The sequence below is a fragment of the Tenrec ecaudatus genome, chromosome 4 (genome assembly GCF_050624435.1).
Source record: "Tenrec ecaudatus isolate mTenEca1 chromosome 4, mTenEca1.hap1, whole genome shotgun sequence".
Lineage (NCBI taxonomy): Eukaryota > Metazoa > Chordata > Mammalia > Afrosoricida > Tenrecidae > Tenrec > Tenrec ecaudatus.
This window is the reverse complement of record NC_134533.1, coordinates 89187763-89194058: the sequence shown is the minus strand read 5'-3', so window position 1 is coordinate 89194058 and position 6296 is coordinate 89187763. Positions and strand designations below refer to the sequence as shown.

General features: G+C 42.7%; 1 pseudogene; it reads right to left on the bottom strand.

Annotated features, from left to right (window-relative positions):
* Positions 1 to 1765: 1765 nt before the first annotated feature.
* On the bottom strand, positions 1766 to 3295 carry LOC142445955 (dnaJ homolog subfamily C member 14 pseudogene; annotated as a pseudogene).
* Between the last annotated feature and the right edge of the window lie 3001 nt (positions 3296 to 6296).

The following is a 6296-nucleotide window of genomic DNA, read 5'->3' as shown; positions in this document are numbered from 1 at the left end:
AGATAGCCTCATTTTTCTTCTGTGGAATGGCTGGTGGATTTGAACTACTGACCTTGAGGTTAGCAACTCAATGCATAACCAGCAGTGCCACCAGGGCTCCTTTGAGCATCAGTATTTCCCACTTGAACTTAGAGACCATCTCAAGAATAGATACATTGAACACTCAAGATGACTCAAAAGGAGGCAAGCTGTGGGATAACATCGAGGACATCATGAAGAAAGTGAGATGTCACTAAAAGGTAGGGAAACACATCAACTGTGCTAGGCTTACCTGGTATATAACTCCTCCAATGACTCCCTACCTTTACTACGATGAAGAGCAGAGTTGTTACATAGTGTGTATTAACTCTCACGCATGATTTACCCTTGTCTGATTGGACCTACTCGACAGCGTTCTGACTTCAGTCACACTGCCTTCCTTTGATGGCGAGAAGGTGCTCAGTGATTAGGTCCATCCTGTTCTCCAGTTTCAGTGCTGGTGTTCTCTAAATATCCTTGCCTTCTTGATGCCTGCTCATTTTATTTTACATTTACTTTTTTTGCGGGTGGGGTTGGGCTGAAACACAGGGACAAACCAAAAATATCCACTTTTTTAAAAAGCTTTTCAGACACTCATCTCACCTCAAACTAGACTGAAATCCAAACAGACAAATCTGTTGTCATCGAGCTGACGCTCATAGTGACTCTGCGTACGTAGGGTTTCAGGAGAGTAAATCTCCGTGGTATCAGGCAGTCCCATCTTGCTCTCTGAATTTGAGTAAGACTGCATAGCACATGCTTTAATAATCTCCTTGACTCTCCCTTATTGATACTTTTCACATTTTACAGCTATGCATCAGTATTGTATAATTGTTTTATCACTGTCCACCTCGGCCACTGAACCATAAAGGAGTGTGCTTCTGTTACTCACCCCACACCTCGCCTGCTGCTTAGAATATAATAAGGGCACATCAAATAGTTGAAAATGAATCAAAAGCTTGAAGAACTGTGAGAGAGATTATATAAAAGTATTTATGGCTCTTCGGGACAAAATGACAGAAAACCCCACCAAAAACAAAACTAGCAAGCTATGTTGAAAAGAGGGCAGATTTTGATTCAGAACAAGAACATTTTTTAGTACTAGAGTGTCCAACTGGGAAATGGAAAAGTTCTTGGAGTAGTGAGCACACTATTACTGAAAATGTTCAGACAGAGGATAGAGAAACTATCTTTCATCAGAGTCTGTCAAGGAACTTGTTATATTGGTGTGAAATATTGGATTGAAACACCATTATGTTCCTTTTCAAAAATGTGATATGATGGAAAGCAATAGACCAAGTGCCAGATGGATGTGATTCCACGTGCCTTCCACTATGTTCTTTCTGCATGACCTTGGCCTTACCTTTGAATAGCCTCAATTTTATTATCTGTAAAATAGGGAAAATAACATTGTTCATAGAATGATTAACAACAATTCTTACAGTGAGGACTAAATTACACACTATGTATAAAGTGGTTAGTACAATGACTGACTGACACTGGTAAATATTCTGTCAATAGCAGCAATTGCCCTGCCCTATCACATCACTATGAGTCTGCATCGACTCAATGGCAGTGACTTGGTGCTGCTGCTGTTGTTGAATGAAAGCCGGCTGAAAGTCGGGTTTTGTAGATAGGCACACATCCGAGTTTGAATCCACAGTTTGATTTGCCAATTGTACAATTTTGGCTCCATTACCCATGATCAATGTGCCTCAGTTGCTTTAGTTATAAAGTACAAAGACTGTTAAGTTTCAAGTTTATTGATAAGGAGAAGGAATATGAAAGGAGATGTAAAGATGTACAGGTCCTCTTTCAGCTTGGACAGAAATCCCTTCACTAAGTGGCTCAGCTACTTCTGTGCCATTTGTTTCACCTCATATTCCGTCCACCTTTCAGGGTTACTGACAATGTCCCAGCTGCCTGCAGACTGTGAGGGCCTCCTCAGCCTGGGGTGGATGATTTGTGTTAGGAAGAACTGTCACTGCTAGCTGCCTGCAGACCTTCTTCCGTTCAACAGCTGATGCTGTGCTTTCAATGCCAGCACGGCCATGCTTTAACTCATCCTCAAAGCTTAGCCACGGCCAAGAGTGAAGTCACTTGCTCGTTGAGCAGGGAGTCGAACACCTCCTTTCTGTTAATTCTCTGCTTGACCGAAGGCAACTCCAGCCAACTCCACTGAACCACTCTTAGCAGCTGCTACCATAGCCTGCTATTTCTCCGCAGTCGGGCAATGCTGCGAGGTAGGAGAATCCAGCTGAGGAAAAAGCCAAGTGCCTTACCTTTTCCATCTAATTGGTCATCCAGCCCTACAAGAAGCTGCCAGACAAGCTGCCAAAGACCCAGTAAGAATGCCAGTGCTAAAAGCAGCAAAGCACACACCCAATAGCTTAAGAAAACAGGAGAGCACCCCTACTCGTTGCAAACTCCTGACTCAGAAACTGGCATATCACCTGCGCCCAATGCCCCAGCTTCGCAGCCCAGAATCGAGAAAGGACCAGATCAGACAGTTGCCAGTATGCATATGAGATGCCAACACGTTCGGATACTCTCCTACTAAGGCTAGCAGTTCATGCAACCACCAGAGCTGGCTTATCCAAGCTGACGCGGTTCCTCTGCTCCCCACAATCACAGGCCTCCTCTACCTGTGTCTAGGACATCCAGGGGATTGAGGATACTTGCCTTTTTGAGGTCCTCTTTTGTTGGAGAGTGGTGCTGCTGTCTTCAGAGTGGAAGTTTCCTTCCACTAGGCCCACGTGAAAAATCATTGAACTCACAACGTGGCTCCTCATCATAGTCTTCTTCCAACTCTTCATCCTCTCCCAAGGCTGGGCCGGTAAGGTGGTGGCAAGAGTTGATAGAAGAGCTATCTCCCCGCTCAGAGTAAAGACCTTCGGGGATTCTTGAGTTTCCTTGGAAAGTTCAAGTAGCTGGAATGCAACGAAAAGAAGGATTCTCCTCCTTTGGTATCCAGCCTCATCCTCCTTTGCAACTTCACCTGGCACTTCTGAAGATAATACAGTCTGACCAGGGTCCTCTCCTTGGAGGACCATGATTTGGATCTGACCAGAGGGCTGTGCTTGTAGGGAGGCTGTGTGTCGTTAGGAGCTGATTGCTCTGGGAGGTTGTGCGTACCATTAAGAGCAGTGGCCTCTGAGTCCCTGAGGGGGAACTTACTTATGGCAGGATCCACAGAGGGTCATAAACGTACGAGGGAAGCACAGCCACTGCTTTAGGCTCCACCCATAGCTCTTCCTCCAGGATGCTTCTGGGCCATGGTCCCGGGGCCTCCTGAGGGTTTTAGGTTGCAGCCATCCAGGTAGGTTCTCAAATGGAATTCCAGCAGGAATTCCTTCCTCTTGAGCACCTGGGTCTGGGGCTCAGGAGATGCTGTGAGAGCAACTCTTCCATTGCTCCATCACACACTCATGGTCTGCTCCAAAAGGTTTCCTACGTTATTTTGTTTTTCAGAGTCCTGCCAGGCCTTTCTTCCAAGTCATCCCTAAGAGGGCTCATGGCCTGATACCCCAAACTTTTGACCAATGTGTTATCTGTACCACCAGGGGACTCCTTAGCATGTAGTAGAAACCAAACCAAACTCACTGCTATCAAGTCAATGCAGACTCACAGCAAGCTCCTTTGGGTTTCAGTGACTGTAATGGTTTTACAGGAGTTGAAAGCCCAGTCCTTCTTCCACAGAGGTGCTGGTGGTTTCAAACTGCCAACCATGCACATTGTAGCCCAACTCAGAAGCATGTTGTAGTTACCCAGAAGTCACCTGTTACTTAAAATGTATAAAAAATGTCGGGAAATACACTCCCTCTGAGCTCAACAGTTTACTATTTTTCAACTGATTTAACTCACTTTGACAAATATGTTTTTCCTGAACTGGTTAACGCTGAGCCAGAGGAGACGAAACTAAAGCATTGGTAACATTTGTGGGAAGTTGTTTGTGACTTGGAGTGGTTGAGTTACTTTTTAGCTTACACTAACTGAGCACCTTCTCTTTTATGAAGTCAAGGCCCATTTTTCAAGACTGAAAAAATATAGTGTTAGCACTAAGCAAAGAAATTGTAAGCTTCTTTTGCCATCATTAATTCCAAGATGTTTGAACATTACGCAGGACATTATTTAATCTCTCTCACACACGCTCACTCTAAGAGTCAAATTCACATGCGTAGACAACTTAGTCAAATAATGAATTATTTGCTTAAATGTTGGCTAAGTAAGATTGTAAAAACAAAAGCCTAAGAGATTTCTTGAGAGGCTCAGATATTTTATAAGAACTCCCTATTCCTGATAGAGAATGCAATTATTTACAAAAGCTCAGATTATCACGATTTTCTAAGATTTCAATTCAATATAATCCAATATAGGGTTAGAGGAGCAACTGGTTTCAGAAAGGTCTATCTCTTTCCCACTTCTCTTAGACAAAAATATGAAAGTTAAGTTTTTATAAAAGCAATAATTGGCTATAAAAAAGTAATATGCAGTAGAAATTCTCTAGTATTTGCTTAAAGATTTAAAGATTATGTAGTATAGGTATAATTTTTAAATAATTCGAGTATTTAGAAAGGTAGCATTCTAGTCATGTACACTGATTTGTTTTATAACACCATCCATTTCTGCGCACTCTGAATTCTGAGCGAGGAAGTAACCATGAGCCTGTACCTTCAACTTGGAATCCAGGACCACCTCTGCCAATGACAAGCTATGTTTCTTTGGATGAATCAAACTTAGTTAATTTCCCTGCCTCTTCTTTTCCAAAGCTGTACAATGTAAGCCTCCCACCCAATTCTAATGTTGGATCATACTTTGGATGCCCAATATTAATGTTGTAACTGGAGAAAAAGCAAGAATTATTTCTTTATAATCAAGTAAGATTTTCTGATAAATGAAGCACAATGTAATGTTACCCATTGTTTATCCTGGATCAACTAGATTCAAATTATTCTGATTTAATTTAAGCTTTTCCTTCACAAGTAATATGCATGCAATTTGTCTCTTGGCCATTAAATACCAATGTAAGTTAGAGATTTCTCATTTCCAAAATTCCCATGAATTAATTATGACTCACTTAATACACTATTGGGAAGTACAGTAATAACTCATAAATAGTAAAATAAGTCCAAGAAATCTATACACACTCCCTGTTTTATCATTTTTTTCAAATTCCCCAGGGTGAGATTTCATGAAATCTCTGGTCATGAGAGAGAAACAGACTTCCCTTTGCACTATACATTACTAGAACATGGGGGAATCCAAGAAACACTGTTTTCAGATGATTGGCTAGAGGCCGTGCAGAACTGTGAGCCCTGAGAGAAGAGAACCATGTGAAGTTAGGACGATGACCTCTTTGACGTTTTGCTGGAAGTAGTTCATGGGCCATGGCACAGGGAGAGAGAAGTCTCGGAGCATGGTGCTCCCAATAAGTGTGTGATGCAACATTTCTGGATGAATTTAAATAAAGATTAGATCCTACGGGAGAAACAATTGCTGAACTGGAAGTCAGAGAGCAATAGAAAACGAAGCACAGAGAGAAGAAAAAGTGAAAAACTAAAACTTAGTACTTCAGTACTTAGGGAGCAATACTGACATATTTAACCTTTCCAAAGTCCTAAGAGGAAGAGGACAGGTAAAACCAGGCAAAAACAGCTGCGTGTTTTCCTTTTTTGAAGAAAATGATAAACAACATAAAAATCTCAGAATATTAATGAATTCCACAGAAGGTTCACCAAGAACACTAATGAAAGATTTGCATAAGGTGAGAGTGTGTAAGCGATGAGCTGGTGGAGGGTGGCAGCCAAACCTACACTTGCCGACTGTGGGAGGTCATTCACTGCCACTGGCTGGCTGCTCCACCGTGCATGCCACCTTATGCCTGACTGCTGGCCCACTGGTTGCCTTTCCTGCCCAGTCTCGGCCTGACCTTGCTGGTACTGGTGTTGGGGTGAGGGAACTGGTTGCTCCCAGGATGTTCACCATATGATCTGGTTCTGGAGGTGCTAGGAGAAAGATGGTGTGCCTGGAGGAGGCCTTCCATTGTCTCTGCACTGAGGCCACTGACCTCAGAGGGGATGCACACCAGGAGGCAGAAGGGAGCTGGACCCCAAAGAGCATGGCGAGGCCAAGTTGGAGCTGGATAGGGCGATTTATAAAATTGCAAACAAGAGAAGGTCAAAAGCAGTACAAGGACACTTTCAAAGGAATAAAAGGGAAAAAAAGCCAATATAGAAATCTATGTCGAGTGAAAATATTAATAACAATTGGAGGCTCCA